Below are 19,242 nucleotides of genomic sequence, written 5' to 3' on the forward strand. Positions count from 1 at the left end.
CTCTGGCAGGGAAAACTACTCACACACCTAGATTTCAACAGTGCATTTAGCTGTCTTCTTCTTTAAAATGCATGTAAACCCTAACAACAAAGTTCTTTTTTTTGGCTTAATTTTGTTCTGTTAAATAAACCATTGAAAATATTGTTCTGTTCAATAAGTACAAAAATGATTTATCATGTCAGAAATTCAAAGCTGTCTGTGCACATCTTAAAGTTAAAAAATTTTAGTTTTATTATCATTTATTTAAAAATCAATTGTTCTATGTGTGTACACTCGCTGCACTGTGCGGGGCACCGAACTAGTGGGTTTCTATTAGGTCCGTTATTTTTACAAGCATGTGATTAGAGGCTGAGGCTCTAATTGGCTTGTTTTAGGTTTTCCTGGTCTGTGCCCCAAATCCTCCCACTTGTGATTTTAGCAAATAAATATTCGCCATTGCGTCACTTCCAGTTTCTGGCCTCTCGTCCCAGCCAACCAGCACAAGAGGCTGAAGATTTGGAACCCGGAAAAAAAACAGGTTAACATGGAAGCCGCCGGGTATCAGAGGAGCCGTGACTGGTGCAGGGCTTTATTTGTATGCAGGTCTCACAGCGTCCTCTGGTGTGTGCAGACCTGGAGGGGTTTGTTTTCTCCCGCCTAAAACTTTTAGCACCAGCCACAACTCTTATTGAATATGTTTTTTTTTTTCATTTTGCCATGACATACATTATAATACTTATTATTATATGCTAAAGGGATATCAGTCTTAATATGCAAAGCTATTTTTTTGTAGAGAGGTATACAATTACTTCTGAAATGTAAAGTTGGAAGGCTGCCCGTGTTACTACTACAAACTATGGCACTTTGCTTTTTTTTTCCCTGTGTTATACCCAAATGGTGTATGTTTGCCCCAATGGAGACGCACGTTACCTTTTTTTTTTTCTCTCTCTTTCTTTCTCTATTCTCCATCACTGTTTTCCACAATGTCTATTGTATGTCCCTTCCAAAATGTTGTTGGCCTACTTTAACGACATCAATACAGTGCGCTTACACCCCTTTCCTGACCAGACCAATTTTCAGCTTTCAGAGCTCTCACAATTTGAATGAAAATTATTCATTCATGCAACACTGATATGAAATCCTTTTTTTCACGCAAATAGAGCTTTCTTTTGGTGGTATTTATCACTAGTGGGTTTTTTATTTTCTGTGCTATAAATAAAAGACCGTAAATTATTATTATTATTATTGATTTATATGGCGCCAACAGTTTATGCAGCGCTTTACAATGTATAGGGGAGACAACACAATTACAGTACAATACAAAAGGTACAGGAGGGCCCTACTCATAGAGATTACCTTCTAAATGTTGTTTCTGTCATAAAAGGTTGCAAATTAGTAATTTTTCTTCATAAATTTTGGCCAAACTACAAACTTTGGTGTGAATCTCTGAAAATTGATCACATTTGATCAGGCCTTCAGTACATCAGGTGTATCTCATTTCTTGAGACACTAAGACCCCTGTCACACTGGGGCATTTTGCAGGCGCTATAGCATTAAAAATAGTGCCTGCAAACCGCCCTAAAACAGCTGCTCCATTCACTCCAGTGTGAAAGCCCTCTGGCTTTCACACTGAAGCGTTGGGCTGGCAGGGCATCAGAAAAAGTCCTGCCAGCAGCTTCTTTGGAGCGGCAAAATCACTGCTCCTCCACCGCTCCTTCCCATTGAAATCAATGGGGCAGCGCTGTCATACCACCGGCAAAACGCCGATGCAGCAACGTTTTGCGGGTGGATTTAACCCCTTTTCGGCCTCTAGTAGGGGTTAAAACCACAATGTGAAAGGGGTCTTATAAGTTAGGAAAGTACAAACATCCCCCAAATGACCCCTTTTTAGAATGTAGACATTCCAAGGTATTAAGTAAGTAGCATGGTGAGTTTTTTTAAGTTGTAATTTATTCCCACAATTCTTTGCAATATGATTTTTTTTTTACAAAATTGTCATATTATGCAGAGAGGCAGTTAACCACTTGACCATATTAGGTAAGGGCTCTAACAGCATAATGTTACACAACAAATAGTTGGGCCAATGAGGCCGGCCAAGGTTCAACAGACCAGTCATCCTGGAATAAAATGCCAAAGCTACAGAAGCTGAATGCAGTAAAAAACTTCAGCTGTGTGCTCCACAGTTCCTCCATTTATCAAAGAAGGACCATTAGGGGAGTGCAAGAAGGACAACCACACTTCCAAGTCATCATGCATAGGAGCTGATAATTGGTACGTAATGATGTATATCTGATATACATTTCATAGACACCCACAGAAGGCACTGCCCATCACAAGTATGTGGAATGTGAAAACAAGATGGCCCAAAAAGGTTGAAGCTGCTACAGCTATAACTTCCTAGAGTCCCTTGGTTATTTAACCAAGGAAAGAAGCTAACCCCAGGAAGTCGGCAGACCATCCCCACAATGTCAATCTCAATGCCCAAAAGGATAGGAGATGGGCAGGACCTTCCATGTTGTTGGGATGGAACAGTCGCAGTGTACAGGTAGGAAGCGAAAGGCAGATTCGATGTCAGCCTTTACCAGAGAACTCAGCAAAGAAGGTGCTGTATCAAAAGTGGAGTGTGTGTGTGTATGTGTGTGTGTGTGTGTGTGTGAGTGTGTGTGTGTGTGTGTGTGTGAGTGTGTATGTATATATATATATATATATATATACACACACACACACACCTATTTTTTTATTTATGTTTTGGTTACCACACCAAGAGAGGAAACCCAAAGGAGCGTTAGAGGTGGATGAAAGGGGTCCAAAACCCCCAATTAAATCCCGACTGTAAGATCCAAGCCTCCCTACTGAGAGGGTACTGGTCTAGCAACATCCTTGAGACTTTCACTGGCATCCTTCATCTTAGGAGGGTTGAACTTGGAACCTGGTTTGATAGGTGGTGTATTCCCTAATCAGAAATTCGACTAATGGGTGGGCACCACCATCAAGGGAAAAATTGTTTGCACACAGTGGCTCTCATTAAACAGTCAGCAGTTGCCTGTGTGTATACCACTGATGATCTGTGCATTTGACTGGAAAGAAGTTGGCCTGTGCTGGCACATAAATAATAACAATATGCAGAGTAAAAGTCAGCCACTAGATTGAATAAAGTTGGCAGCAACCAACACAGGTCAATATACATATACCATAGACCAGTGATGGTGAACTTTGGGACCCCAGATGTTTTGGAATTACATTTCCCATGATGCTCAACTACACTGCAGAGTACATGAGCATCATGGGAAATGTCAATCCAAAACATCTGGGATGCCAAGGTTCGCTGCCATAGACTAAAATTTTGACAGTCCAAACTTAGTTATTTCCAGGCGGTGTCCATTAATAGAGTCAGATGCTGTATTAAAAGTATTCACAGGTTGTGGGCAGAGGAGTGAGTGGTGAAAGTAGGAGAGGAGCCAGTGGCATCAGTGCCAGTAGCTGTGGTGAAGAGCCCCATCCCATGCAGGAATGAGCATAGGGGAAGGCCGCTGGGTGTACAGGAGAGACATTCTGGTCAGAGCAGAAGTTTTCAGGATGAAGTTCCCTCAGACTTCCTGGAATGTCTCCACATCCAGCGCTCCACTGCGGTACACTCACCAACCTTTTTCTGCCCAGAGTCCATGGTGAAGAACTTAACCGGACCGTACATTCCAACAGCTTCTCCTGCCCCTCTGCTCCAGGAACTCCTCATCAATGACTGTGTAAACATGAGGACTTCACCCATGACCGTGTAAGGGTGAAGTTCCCTCACAGTTCTCCTGGGCCTCTTCCTGCGATCAGTGCACCCCCCCCCCCCCAGATGGGGGTGCCCTCCTGCTGCTGTCTAGTACTTAATTCTCCACTTCTCCCGGCCGACAACTTCTCCCAGTGGCCTGTTACCTCAGCTTATATGGGAGGCCTGCCCCCTGCCAATTCCAGTTGTGGATTGGTCAGAGCTCCTTACATGAGCTGCCTGCCACTCCAGTTCTAGGCTCTGCCCCTCTTCCAGAACATTCTCACTGGAAGCAGGAGAGGTGCCTCAGAACTAAAGTACAGGTGGCCACACCCACTGCTACACTAACCACTCCCTGCCCCCAGATCAAAAACAAACAGGCCTAGCTTGCAGCATAGGCATGCCTACATTTACCTGTACTGACAGTTCCTTACCAAAAATCCTCACTCTAGCACCTACCTATGGTAGAGGGTGCTACACAAATTAAACAATTAAAACAAATAAAACGAAACAAATTTATGTAACTAACTATTGAAACAAAACACATTTGTTTCGTTCTGCACATGTCTATGAAGCAGTAGGAGCCATTGGCTCCTGCTGCTGTCAATCAAAGCCAGTGATGAGGGGGCAGGGCCAAGTCCCACTGTCTGTGTCTATAGAAGCAGACAATGAGGCTTGAGAGTGAGCCTGCATGAGTGCCCCCATAGAAACCCGCTTTCTATGGGGGCACTTGCCAGAGAGAAGCCAGGAGATCCAGCGGGGAATTCGACAAGAGGAGGTTCGGGGGTCACGCTGTTCAATTGCATTGCACATAGCTTGTACGTATAAATCTATTTGTTATTTAGAAAAAAAAAAAAAAAAAGGATTTACAGTAGTTTTATGTTTATTATGATGAACGCTGTCTGTACTGTGCTGGCAGATCTCATTATCATTTGTAAACTAGATGTACACACTGTCTGTTCTAACAGAGGGTTAAATATTTCAAAGTGTGAGTATAATTTTTGAAAGGTAAGAATGGATTAAAAAAAAAATAGCAGGGTGTGAAGTTTCTCTTTAATTGCACATAAGAAGCTATTCTAAACAAAAGAGGCTGCTTACCAAGTTCTGCATATAATCCTGCTGCAAAGAAATAACTAGAAAGGTAACAAATATTTTAGAGAAAGTCTAGGAGGTCCACAAGACAATGATTATAGAGAACTGATCGGACCGGACAGGTGGCAATCCTGCCTGGGAGTAAGAATGGCAGCTTTCTCTTTACCCCACATTTGCAGAGTGAGAAGTCCTTTATAAGAAAAAAATTTGAAAAAAAAATAAATGATCATGTGCAAAATGCTGTTTCAGTATTCTTCTGGGAATAATGCTCAGCAATTATCTTGAACCTGTGATAAATGCAGGTGAAGTTTTCCCAGGATTACAACTCTTACCTCTGTTGTTCTTAAACAGCAAGATTACAGAGTCCAGAATCGTGACAACAGGGTGAACTCACGGCTGAATTGAGCTGTATTTACTATATGTATTTATATAGCGCCGACAATTTACAGAGCGCATTACATATATACAGTACATTGTACATTCACATAATTTCTCCCCCCCCCCCCATGGAGCTTGCAATCTAAGGTTCTGAACTCACATACTAATGCCAGTTTAGACAGGGACCAATTAACTTAAAAACATGTCCTTGGAGCGTGGGAGAAAACCCGCACGGACACAGGGAGAACATGTACTTTAATAGTCCAACTTCAGCCTCCAAACTGTGCACGGTGCTCCACAATACTAAGATCACTCTCATTGATATTCCATCTCACACTGCACAATACACAAGTAAATGCGCAAAAACAGGGTCAAAGATTTTTCCCAATGTCCACCAGTCTCTCACGAGTTGAGACCAAAAATCCAATTACATGCATGAGAGTCCAAATTATATTAAGATCCGTATGATTATAAATATAAAAGCTACTATCCAGTAGGACTAAGGAAATCATTTAAAACCAGGAGCTCCATATCCATGGCTGCCATCAGTGAGGGACAGAAACCATGTTCCAAAGTCTGTGAAAATAAGCAAAGGAAGAGGCGCCTCTGGGTGTAGAGATAACATACACTCTAATTATAAAAACGTATTTAATACAGGCAACTCACATTTTGGATGTGATCTATGAGCATTCAGTCACTTTAAAAGCTGAGCATGGATGTAGTCATCTGATAGTCTGTCAAGCTGAGGCGCTGTAGCCACTAGTGGCCAGGAAGTGGAACAGACGCCGGCTGTGGAGCGCAGTTCAAAGCAGAATGAAGTCTGGCGCGCCAGCGGAGAGAGATGACATCATGAGGTGGGTGCGACCGGTTTCGTTAGCGTACAGACCGAGATCGTTTGACAGCCGCGCTCCTTCATCAAGCAAACAAGTTGCCTCTATTAAATACGTTTTTATAATTAAAGTGTATGTTATCTCTACACCCAGAGGCGCCTCTTCCTTTGCTTTTTTTCATCTCACACTGCATGCTACTGTTAAATCATGCTGTGCATAATCCACCCAATTAGACAAGCACTCACCAGACCATAAGATCCCTAATTTAATAAGTGGGTCCATTGTGCTTATTGTTACTTCAGGAGCCACAGTTGTCATTCATATGATTTCCTTTAGGCCCCTTTCACACGGGACGGATCAGTAATGATCCGCCCCGTGATGATCCGCTCGCTCAGCGGGGATCGCTCCGTTGTCCCCGCTGAGCCGGCTGCGGACAGGGCGGTCTCCGCACACTGTGCAGGGACCGCCCTGTCGGCTCTCCGCTCTCCTCTATGGGGATCGGATGTGCACGGACCGTCTGTCCGTGTTCATCCGATCCGCTCTGCAGACGGATAGAAAAATAGGATTTTCCTCCGTCTACAGAATCGGACTGTTGCGGAGGCGGAGGAAATCGGGTGTCTGCGGATGTTCATCCGCAGACACCCGCTATCCCATAGGGATGAATGTATGCCCGTATTTCATCCGCAAACGGATGGATGAAATACGGACATATCATCCGCATGTATGAAAGGGGCCTTATAAGAAACAGGAAAGGCAAAAAAAAACATAGTGTAAAAAACCTTTATTAAAATCAATACATAAAATAAGATCACTCACAATAGTCGCTGTGCAATCCTGGCACTAAGATTACAAAAGCATACCCTGTATTACCACTTGCATTTCTTGCCTGGTGCAGGTTGACGTCAGTAGGTCTAGAACCATTCAACACATTTCATCATTAGGTTGTCATCAGGTGCGGTGACTATTGTGATTCTTATTACTTATTTTATGTATTGATTTAAAAAAATGGTTTTGCGCTATGGGATTTTTTGTCTTCTTCTGTTTCTTAAAAATGAAAACCATATGAATGGTGATTGTGGCCTCTGGAGTAAAAATAAACACAACTGACCCACATATTAAATTAAGGGGTCTTATGGTCTGGTGAGTGCTTGTCTAATTGAGTGAATTATCCAGAGCAAGGTTTGCCGGCAGCCCGCAATGGCAGAACGAATAACAATGAGTGTTATCTGAAATTTGTGGAGCACTGCGCACAGTCTGGACACTGAAGTTTAACTATTACATTGGCCCAGCAATAAATAAAGCATTATCTAAAGCAATATATAGCAAAATATATATTTATTTCTTCACCAAGCTGGAATGGGCTGATATGTTATAAAGTTTTAAGTTGCACTGCTCACTTTACGTTTTATGGATTGCCCAGAAAATGTGTTACATTTCTGTGAGATTTATTGTTTGCACGTTTGCATTTTATTTATTAATTACATCAGTTTATGGCTTTATAACGCTTTATACTGTAATATCTACAGTGGCAAGTAAAAGTATGTGAACCCCCTGGAATTAACTTGTTTTCTGCAACAATTTGCCATAAAATATGATCTGATCATCATCAAGTCACAACAGTAGACAAACACGAAGTGCTTAAACTGATAGCACACAAAAAATTCAAATTTTTTGTGTCTTTTTCGAACACACCCATTGAACAATAACATTTACGGTGCTGGAGGAAAAAGGAACTGAACCCATAGACTAATTACCGTACTTCATGAAATCTAATTGGAGTCATAATTTAGACATTTGGAGTCCAATTAATGAAATGAGTTTGGAGATGTGGTTTAGAGCTACTTTGTTTGATAAAAGACACTCAAACATTTTAAGATTGCTGTTCATAATGCCGCGTACACACAATCGGATTATCCGGGGGACCAGAGTCCGCTGGACAATCCGCCCGTGTGTGGGCTCCGGCGGATTGAGAAAGAAGTCTTGACTCAAAATTGCCCGCCAGACTCTGCAGTCTGGCGGACAATCCGCCCATCTGTGTGCTAGTTCGCCGGACTTTTAAAATGACCGGACTTGCCCACACACGGAGTAAAGTCCATTCATTTTGAACGTGGCTCCAGGTAGACGAAACTAGCAAAGGAAGTCAATGTCACCACCTCCATCAGCGAGATTGACATCTCGCGAGCCCCGTCACCTGGTATGGATTTAAAGGGGAACCCCTATGCCGAAAAAACAGCGTGGGGGTGCCCCCAAAGTCCATAGCAGACCCTTAACTGAGCACGCAGCCCGGCTGGTCAGGAAAGGGGGTGGGGACGAGCGAGCGCCCCCCCTCCTGAGCTATACCAGGCCGCTTGCCCTCAACATGGGGGGGGTGCTTTGGGAAAGGGGGCATTGGTTGTCGGGGTCTACGAGCGGAGGGCTTATCAGAATCCGGGAGCCCCCTTTAATAAGGGGGCCCCCAGATTCTGGCCCCCTACCCTATGTGAATGAGTATGGGGTACGATGTACCCCTACCCATTCACCTGGGGAAAAAGTGTACTTAAAAAAAACACAACACATGTTTTAAAAGTTTATTAGATAGCTTCGGGGGTCTTCTTCCATCTTCGGGGGTCTTCTCGCCGGACTTTTCCGCTATCTTCTGCTCTTTTGCTAGCTCTTTTACTAGCAGAGGAGCCCGGCTTTCTCCTTCATCGCCGCCGCAGTCCAGGGGTCTTCTTCCGACTTTGGGGGTTTTATTCTGCCGGGCCTCCGCTTTCTTCTTCCAGCTCTTTTACTGGCGTTGGCCCGGTCTTGTTGCTGTTCTGCTTCTTCTTCTTCCTTCTTTTATCCTTCCGATGTTGACACAATGCTCTCTCTGGCCATAATGGCAGGGACGCATTGTGCAGCAACTTATATGGGGATAAGGGGCGGGGTCACCTATATAAGTCGCCGCACAACGCATCTCTGCCATTACGGCCAGAGGGAGCGCCCTGTCAACATCGGAAGGAAGAAGAAAGAAGAAGAACGGGACAAGACCCCCGAAGCCGGAAGAACACCACCGGACGGCGGCGACAAAGGAGAAAGCCGAGCTCCTCCGCTAGTAAATTAGCTAGCATAAGAGCAGAAGATAGCGGAGGAGAAGACCCCCGGAGACGGAAGAAGACCCCCGAAGCTGTCTAATAAAGAACTTTAAAAACCTGTGTTGTGTTTTTTTTATGTATACTTTTTTCCCCAGGTGAATGGGTAGAGGTACATCATACCCCATACTCATTCACATGCCATTTTTTCGGCGTAGGGGTTCCCCTTTAAATCCACACCAGGTGACGGGGCTCACGAGGTGCCAATCTCGCGGCTTGAGGTGGCGACATTGACTTCCTTCGCTAGTTCCACCTACCTGGAGCCACGTTCAGAATGAACGGACTTTACTCCGTGTGTGGGCAAGTCCGTTCATTTCAAAAGTCTGGCGGACTCCCACCATAGTCCACCAGAAAGGTCCGGTCGTGTGTGGGCGTGTGTGGGCAGGTCCGCTTGTTCGGAAATCCGGCGGACCTCCGCTGCAAAGCCCAGCGGGTTGTCCGCCGGTCTAAGTCCTCCGGATAGTCTGATCGTGTGTATGCGCCATAAGAAGCATCAGTTAATGTAATCCATGATTTGCAAAAAGGAGTTCTCTGAAAATATACGGTCAAGTTAAGTTGATCTGCATAAGGCTGGAAAGGGATACAAAGCAATCTCAAAAGTGTTAAGGCATCTATCAGTCAACAATTAGGGGGGGTTAGTGGAACTGTTAACCGCTTGCTGACCACCTCACGACGATATACGTCAGCAGAAGGGCTAGTACAGGCAGAAACACGTACCTGTACGTTACCCTTTAAGAGGCGGCCAGCGGGTACACGCTCCTGCCTGTGGCAAGCTCCGTGAGTCGGGTCACGGGTCCCATGGATCACCTCACAGGAAGGAAGAACGGGGAGATGCTAATGTAAACAAGCATCTCCCCGTTCTGCCTAGTGAGAGTGTCACTGATCTCTGCTCCCTGTGATCGGTGCAAAGATCAATGACGTGTCACACACAGCCACACCCTGCCACAGTTAGAAACACACCCCAGGACACACTTAACTCCCACAATGCCACCTGGTGGTTAACCCCTTCACTGCCAGTGTCATTTACACAGGAATCAGTGCATTTGTATAGCACTAATTGCTTTATTTGCTTTATAAATGAAAATGGTCCCAAAAATGTGTCAAAAATGTCCGATGTGTCCGCCATAATGTCGCATTCATGATAAAAATCGCCACAATGAAAAAAATAAATAAAATGTGTGTATATATATATATATATATATATATATATATATATATATATATATAGGCATTGCAGCCTTGTCAGTCATTTGCAGCCTCATTAGTGTGTTTTCCGTTTAAAAATGGTGCTGCCGAGATACAGAGGGGATGTCCTGTGTATCTCAGCGGTGCTCGGTAGTTCTCGGCCGTTCTCGGCAGCATTCGGGTATTTTCAGCCGCAATCGGCCGTTCTTGGCTATTTTCGCCCGTTCTCGGCTATTTTCGGGCACACTCGGCCGTTTCCGAAAGGCACAGAGAACGGCCGAAGATAGCCAAGAATGACCGAAGATAGCCGGAAGCTGCAGAGAGCAGCAGAAGGGTATATAAATAGCGGGGGAACGGCGTATAACATGCACCCCCGATTTCAGGGGGAAAAAAGTGCGTGTTATACGCCGATAAATACAGTATATATTAATAAAAATGACCTAAAACTATCCCCTATTTTGTAAACTCTATAACTTGCATAAACCAATCAATAATTGCTTATTGTGATTTTTTTCTTGCCAAAAATATGTAGAAGAATACGTATCGGCCTAGACTGAGGAAAAAATAAATTTTTATATATTTTTGGGGGATATTTATTATAGCAAAATGTAAAACATAATGTGTTTTTTTTTTTTCAAAATTGTTGCTCTTTTTTTGTTTATAACGCTAAAACTAAAAACCGCAGGGGTGATCAAATACCACCAAAAGAAAGCTCTATTTGTGGGAAAAAAAGGACTTCAATTTTGTTTGGGAGCCATGTCGCACGACCGTGCAATTGTCAGTTAAAGCGACACAGTGCTGAATCGCAAAAAGTGCTCTGGTCAGGAAGGGCGTAAATTCTTCTGGGGCTGAAGTGGATAAAGAGAAATAAACTCCCCTACCACTGCTCAGGAGTTTTGCCATCATGTATGTAAGTAGGCACATTAAGCCATAGTGCCCCCCCCCCCTTCTCATTGCTCTGTCAGCTTACTCTTCATCCAGGTTGGCCATCTTCGACCATCTTTGATTGGCCAAGTCAGAACCAGAGGCATGCTAGCGCTAACAATATACAGCAGTGTTTTGTACTTGAGATCTTTAGTTCCACTTTATCTCCAAGAGTTAAATCACTGTGTATTTAAGAAAAGAGTACTGAAGAAATCTAGATTGGAATATGTGAACCTTTTTCAGAATCCCTCTTTGTCATTAAGACACCAGTATACTTACATGCTACACTACATTATCACATGACAGCTGGCAGTGGTTGCACCCCAGCTTTTATCCAGTAAAGGTGAGCTCTAATCTGACAGCTAACACACACACACACACTGTAACAGCAGATCTATAGGCTTTGCCTTACTAGTTAAAAGCTAAGTAAGGTTATGCACTTAGGTTGGCCATGCACATTACAATATTGTTGTATATTTTATGTACATTGGCCTTCAAAGCGTTAGTAAACCATGGTTGGCAAATAAAATAAAAATGGCATAATGTACTAGTATGCATTACTGCTGTCAGGGCTTCCATCTTCTCCCGGTCTTCCTTCTGGGTTCAGGGGCTCCGGCTGTATGAGTGGGCGCTCAGGAGCCATCCGCTGCGGCACCGCTGGCAAGGTCTGGCATGGTATGCCGGACCTTCAGAGTGCATGCACAGGTGATATCACTAGCTGCATCCTTTGGGAATATCTTCTAAACATCGCAAGTTTAGGAGATATTCAATGTACCTACAGGTAAGCCTTATTATAGGGTTGCCTGTGGGATCAAGTCCAAAAAAAGCCTTTACTACCACCAACCAACTACCCGCTTTTCCCTATGGAGTCCCACCAGTTGTACGTTATGATGTTTTTTTTTTGTTTGTTTTTTATTTTTTTAAATACTTACCTTTTTCCAGAAGTCTATGATGCAGTGCTCCTTAAAGCGGGAGTCCGCCGGGACTCAGCGTTTTTTTTTTTTTTAAAAGCCAGCAGCTACAAATACTGCAGCTGCTGACTTTTAAAATAGTGACACTTACCTGTCCAGCGCGCCCGCGATGTCGGCACCCGAAGCCGATCTCTAGATCGTCTGTTGGGGTACTGCCGCCGCCATCTTGGGTATGGGAATCAGGAAATGGAGCCTTTCGGCTTCATTTCCCGGTTCCCTACTGCGCATGCGCGAGCCGCGCTGCGCAATAAGGACGGTCCCCGCTGCCTCTGGGATCTGTGTGTTTCCCAGCAGGCAGCGGGGCACTTGCGGAAAGGGGCGGGCACTTGCGGAAAGGGGCGTAATCTACGCCCCTTTCCGCAGAGAGCTATCCCGGAAGTGGGTGCAGAATACCTGTACTGTACAGGTATCTGCACCCCCCTCCCCCCTGAAAGGTGCCAATTGTGGCGCCGGAGGGGGGGAGGGTTCCGATGAGCGGAAGGTCCACTTTAGGGTGGACCTCCGCTTTAATGCACTCACACTGTAAGTGCTGGATCCCATGGTATCTCCCTGAATACACAGTCTTTACTCAATCCTCCAGGTTCATTGATCTTGGGCATCATCAACCCAGAAGACTGAGGACATCTTGTGATGGAAAATAAGTAATGTGAGTTCAGCCTAAGATTGAAGCAAAGTTTTGTAGCTAGAACTTCTTTTGCTATAAAAAGATGCACTACAGCCAGCTTATATAGAATACATAAACAGTCTGTTCAATATATATTCAGTTCAGGTAAGCTTTTGTATTACCTACTCGGTGGTAACTCTAGAGAAGAAGCAATAAGATAATTAGGTGTAGGGCCAGGTTTACTCCTGTGATCTATCACCGCTAATGTGGTATGCGGCTTTATAGCTGTAGTGGCCTCCAAGATAGGTGCTATGTTAGGTAAATTTAGCTACTGGCTCACTATAATCAGTTGAGCTGAATGTGATTGTTTTGGTCTGTTCTGTGTTTCACTGGCTGCAGGGTTGACTGCTTCCCCTTGTCTGTCTGCAAAGGATCTGGAAGATAGTGGGCTGAGAGAGTCAGATCAGCAGCTGAATCTTTATGCATCTGTGGCCAATCCATGAGGAGAGGTGCCCAGATGGTTGCTGGGAGGGAGTGCAAATACTCTAAGACCTGGAGCAGAGGGGTCCTTATCCTAGGAGGAGGAGATTCTGGCCCGGAGGACAGCTGCCCACTTGGCAGGCTTGCCATGTGTCTGCTGCTCATTGGGGTCCTAGCTAGGCTAGCTGGGGGGGCTATTATGCTGAAAGTTGCTGGAAATTAGGGAGACTTTCACCTAGGGATCTGGCCTGCTATCACTGGAAAAGGTTTCTAGAAGATATTGGAAGGACTAACTATCCAAGGACATTAGTGAGCACAGACTGTAGTGAGAGATCTTTCAGACTGTGTGCTGCTGCTATCCCTCGGGTGCTAGATTCAGCATTGCTCAAAAGGGGATATTGTGTCTGGAGTCTTGTTATAGCTCAGTTCACTAACTGCTTCCCCCATTACAGGTTCCACTTCCCTCAGAAGTGTCTTGCTGTGGGTGCCCCCTTGCTTCTGAAGGTGCGAGACTGCAGCCTTGTGGTCCAAATGCAGAAGTACTCTCTGTCCCTTGATGTGAGATGCAAAAGAGGTTAAGGCTAGAAATGTTGCCCTAATTTCTAGGATGTATGACACTATGCCTCTGGTGGGAAAGGATCATCTTCCCTGAATCCGGAATTCTCTGCAATGGGCACCCCACTCCTGGCCACTTGCATCTGAAGTAATTGAGATCCATGAGTGGGAACCCAAATGATGGGACCGGGAGAGATTCTCTGGATTCATCCACCAGTGCAGACTCCTACTCATTAGTGTTGGTAAATGGATTGTCTGGGAAAGATGTTGCCATCTCCATTGCGTTAAGAATCCCGTCTGGAAGTTTCTCAGGTGCCAGTGAGACCATGGAACTAGAGGTATGCATGAGGAAATCATGCCAATAAGGCTCAGACACTGTGAGGCTGATATATGGGACCTCTGTTTGGTCTTGGACATCTTCTGAATGATGCTCTCCATCTTCACTTGGGGTAAAGAGACTGTACCTAGGTGTGTATTGAACATTGCTCCTAGGTAGATCATCTGGTGTGTTGGAACTAATTGGCTCTTTCGATGGTTCACAAACCGCCCCAACCCCGACGACTGAAGAAAAATCTCTCTGTGGACTATAAGCTGGCTCGGGTTGTTTGACAGCAAGAGGATATTGTCCAATAGTGATAGATTCTTAATCTACTCTTTCTCAGAGGGGCCAAGTCATATATCAACACTTTTGTGAACACCAGAGTGGAGGTGCACAGCCCGAAGGGCAGAGCCTGAAATTGCAGGTGGACATGACCAACTGCGAACCTTAAATCTCCTGGTTGTATGGTTTGTTAATGGTTTGGAGTGACTCCATCTTGAAGCTTTCGAGATGGATGTATCGATTTAGCTTTTTCAGATCGATTACAGTCTCCAGTTGCCTGTTTTTTTTCTGCACCTGGAAAAGGGTGGAATAAAAACCTGTAAATCGCTCCGATGGGGGAACAGGTACTGCTGCCCCTTGAAGTTGCAGAGACTCCATAAATTGGTTTAGGGCCAGTGCTTTCTGTGGGGAAGCCGGTATCAGTGTTTCTTTGAAAGACATGTGAGGAGGCTGATGAGAGAAAGTCCAGAAGTGACCGTACCGGGTCGTTGATAGGACCCATGGGTCTTGACACTTGGAGAACCAGATAGGGTGAAAATGTTTTAGCTTTGGCTCCCACTGGGGGCATCTCTGCCCCTTTGGCATCAAAAAGACTTTGTCCCTTCCTGGGGAGCGGCGACGGACTTGTTCTTTTTGGCTCCCAAAAAAGAAGTCTGAGTGCCTCTCCATGATTTCTTGTTGTCCCTAAGGGTGAGACTGCCTGAAGTCTCTGGAATTTGATTGCCGGAATCAGGATAGATAAGCCTTTGTTCTCCGGGCCTTCCTGTCCTGAGGAAGTAATCCAGATTTGCCCCCTGTTACTCGAGAGATTGCTTTGTCGATTTTGTCGCCAAAGATTTTCCATCAAAGGGAATCTTGCACCAATTCTGCTTTGATGCTAGATCGGCTGTCCAAGGTTTAAGCCATGAGGCCCATTTTGCCATAACTGAGTGCAGCATTGAATTGGCCGAACAACGGATTGTGTCGATTGCAGCTTCTCCAACAAAATCCACCACCAACTTAAGCTCCTCCAGAGCTTTGATTACGTCATCTTTATGAACGTCTTGGTGCAGGGCTGTCTCAACATTTTCCAAGACCTGATGGCATTGGAAACAGATGTCAGGGCAATGGCTGGTCTGCAAGCTGCCCGTGCCGCTAGATAGCTCCTAGGTCAATGCGTCTATCTAGGGGATCCTTGAAAGACATTAAATCCTCCAATAGCAACATTACATTTTTGCACTACAGGCATATCAACCATAGGCATTGAGCTTAAGGACTGTGTATCCAAATCTGCCAGTGGATACAGTTTGGTTAAACGGGCTAGAGAAAACTTTTTGTCAGTTTTGTTCCACTCATCCTCTATGATCTCCCTGATCTCCCCCATTAATGGAAAAAATATTTTTTTTCTATTGGGGAATGTAAAATAGGTTTTTGATTTTGATTTATGAGGAGGTTCTTCCGGGTCTTCCCAGACAATGGCGCTCCTCCCCGCTTAGACAAAAGGCTGAACCAGGGAGAAACTGAAACCAGATGGTTCAGTGTCATCTGAGGACTCCTCATATGAATCTACCGGAGGAGTTTGTTTAGCTGTTTTTCCTGATGGAGGCAAAGGAGTACTAACAGCTGATGGACCCGGAAAGTCGAGATCCAAATCCAATACTTGTGCAGTTTGTGAAACCGGGTGAGCGGGGATCATGGCCGTCAATTCAGAAAGAGAGTCTTTCATGGTTTGTTTGAGTAGGTCAACCACCTGTTGGCCTTCTAATTCCCAGTTAGCCGCATAGTCTCTGAGACAGTCTCTGCAGACAAGCTTATCAGGGGGTGGAACCGCGCCACAGGCCCAACTTATTTATAAATAGGTATGCAGTATCTCTGCAATACACCATCCCCTATGTTTTATCTCTCTACAACTTCTGTCTTTGTTGCATTAAATCTTAAAGAGTAAGTAAACACTGATTGTTATTTTATTTTTTTCTTTGCCCGTCTTCCTTCCGGGGCTGTGGACTCCGGCTGTGTGACTGGTGGAAGCCACGTAACGTCACTCCCGCACATGCGCGTGGGAGCCACCGTTTACAGCACACACTTCTGAAGAAACAGCACGGGTGCCCGTTCCTTCAGAGTGCATGCGCCAATTACATCATCGGAGCAGGATACAGTAAAAATCTCCTAAACGGCGCACGTGTAGGAGATATTTACAGTACCTATAGGTAAGCCTTATTCTAGGCTTATCTATAGGTACAAAGTATACAGGAAGGTTTACTTCCTCTTTAATATTATCAGCCCTGCCCAGTTCATTCATCAGAATAGTGAACCTCCTCCTTATGTTATGGTCGTGAGGAGAGGAGGGGGTGTTCTGTAGTCCTGTCCTAGAGTGACAACACTGCTCCTCCATATCTATGGAATAGTAAAGCCTGGTACACACGATAAGAATATCAGATGAACGACCGTCCGTTTCTTTTTGCATGCTAGTCTCATATCAAAAACCAATAGGTTACTAAAGATACGAAAATTATTGTATGACAGAATACAACTTCGAATGTGATGTAATGTGTTGCATTGTATTGTATTCTTTCGTTTCGTCCAAACATGCAATTTTTTTCATACAAATGTATTTATATTATATACAAATTTATTTAGAATTTATATTTCTAACTGGGCATAACTCATTTGCTCTGTTATGGTACGAGAAACATTTTAGTGCTTGTCCCTTCGGATAATTTTGCATGAACTGTTGTGATCGTCTCTCATAAGCTGTGTACTTTTTCCATAAAAGTTTTTATTTTTCATAAAGGAAAAAAAATACAGATTGCATTTCAGAGTATGCTAGAGTTACAATCAGGTAGATAACAAACAAATATCCCATACATTAAAAACTGTGTAGCAAACATGTTTCTAGGTTTGTGGTCTATTGATCAATTAATACACTTCGACTAAAAGCTGTGTACTAATGATCAGATCGTTGGACAATCGCTCAGAAAGCAGTATTTTTTTTATCTGATTTTATCATTGTGTGTATTAGGCATGAGTGAGCTTTGTTTTAAAGTGATGCGCAGACTGTTGGCGCTATATAAATACTAAATAACAATAATTGTTACCCTAGAACAAGAAGTGTGTTACTGGCAGGATTGCAAAGTGAATATGAGGGGTAAAATCCTAAATAAAAAACAAATGCAGCCACCACTAAGGCTGGATTCATACCTATGCATTTTTAGTGCTTTTTGCATTTTGGAGATTTGCACTACAGAACGTGTTCCATAGGAAACCATGTTAAATGGACTGTAGTGCAAATCTGCAAAATGCAAAAAGCACTAAAAATGCATTGGTGTGAATCCAGCCTTAAAGTCAGCCTCTGGCTTCTTATATACCTTGGATTATCCAACAGCAAGAGCTCTCTGCCATAATCCCTGTCTCTGTTCTTCTGGAAGTTTTAAGGCTGCATTCACACCTGAGTGACGAGCGTCTTAGCGCATTTTTGGTGCGGTTGTCACACGACAGCCCATTGCCTTCAATGTGCTGCCTGTGGCATGACGAATGTGCCAAAGAAGCTCAAGTACTATTTTTGGCACTGATCCAAGTGCATTTGGCAATATGTTTTTGTGCATTTTTTATGCGTTTTGTTGCACAGAAAACACATGACAAATGAGCAACTGTTATTATGGGGTAGAACCCCATAAACGCCACAACAGGTGTGCAGACCCGGGAACTCTTTACAAAAATGACTGTATATGTAACTGTCTATTGGTTTAAAACTCCAATGATTTTCAAAACCCGAAATATCAGTTTTGCATGAACTAATCCTATAACGGATTAGCCACAAAAGCATGCAAGGAGTGCCCGTCTGTTGTTCTGTAACAGGCATTTTTCCTGGAATTATTGTGTATGACCTACTTAAAGTGCATATGCAGTAAACCCCATTCATGAAATTTGAGCTGGGCACATATATCTGTTGTATTTTATTATCTCTCTTCAAAGCCCTAAGGCCACTTTCACGTGATCGGCCAACTCGGATCTGCCTGTCCATTTTTCATAGACTTCTATGGGCAGGCAGATGTCATCAGAGATGTGTCCGCTGACACCCACCTGCCATCCGATCCGCCAAGATCCACTCAAAACAGACGGATGGAGATACGCTCTCCATCCGTCCATTGGATCAGATGGGATCGGATAAAAATGGACAGGCTGCCTGTTTTCATCCGATCTCCCCATAGAGAACAGCAGGATCTAACAGGTCCATCCCTGCATAATGAGCATAGTGAGGGGGGGTGGCCCTGTCATCTGCCTGCTCAGTGGGGATCAATGGAGTGATCATGTCCCCATGTGAAAGGGGTCTCAGTACCGTGGATTTCTCCTGCTCCATTCTTCTTTTATCAGCATGATAACTTCTGACAAGTTTTCTGTCAACTGAGAGAAAACCAGCCTGAAATTTGTGTCGTGGTGGGTGCTATAAATTAGCAGAGAGCTGGTCTATTCACAGCACAGCTTTTTTCCCTATGTGGAGAAGGCATGTGTGCTTTTCCTCCAATCAGCTGTCTCACAGTGTATGGCAAGAATCCACAAGCACAGGTGAAACAGAGAGAGAGAAAATTCTAAGCCCTTGTACACGCGATCGGAGATTCCGACGGAATGTGTCCGATCGGAGCGTTTTGTCGGATATTCCGACTGTGTGTGGTCTGCATCGGACTGTTTCCGCCTGAATATCCGTCGGACCAAATTTTCCAACTTGCCGGAAATATTTTCCAACAAAATGCTCCGATCGGACATACTCCGATCATGTGTAGAGAATTCCGATCGGACAAA

General features: G+C 44.3%; 1 protein-coding gene across 1 annotated transcript in view; it reads right to left on the bottom strand.

Annotated features, from left to right (window-relative positions):
• The window catches only part of LOC143960162 (dihydrofolate reductase-like), a 70,150-nt gene that overhangs the window by 42,587 nt on the left and 8,321 nt on the right, over positions 1–19,242 (bottom strand). The gene's annotated exons all lie outside the window — the stretch shown is intronic.

This window comes from Lithobates pipiens, unplaced genomic scaffold (assembly GCF_037356315.1).
Source record: "Lithobates pipiens isolate NorthernLeopardFrog02 unplaced genomic scaffold, aLitPip1_a1.2 Scaffold_8, whole genome shotgun sequence".
NCBI lineage: Eukaryota > Metazoa > Chordata > Amphibia > Anura > Ranidae > Lithobates > Lithobates pipiens.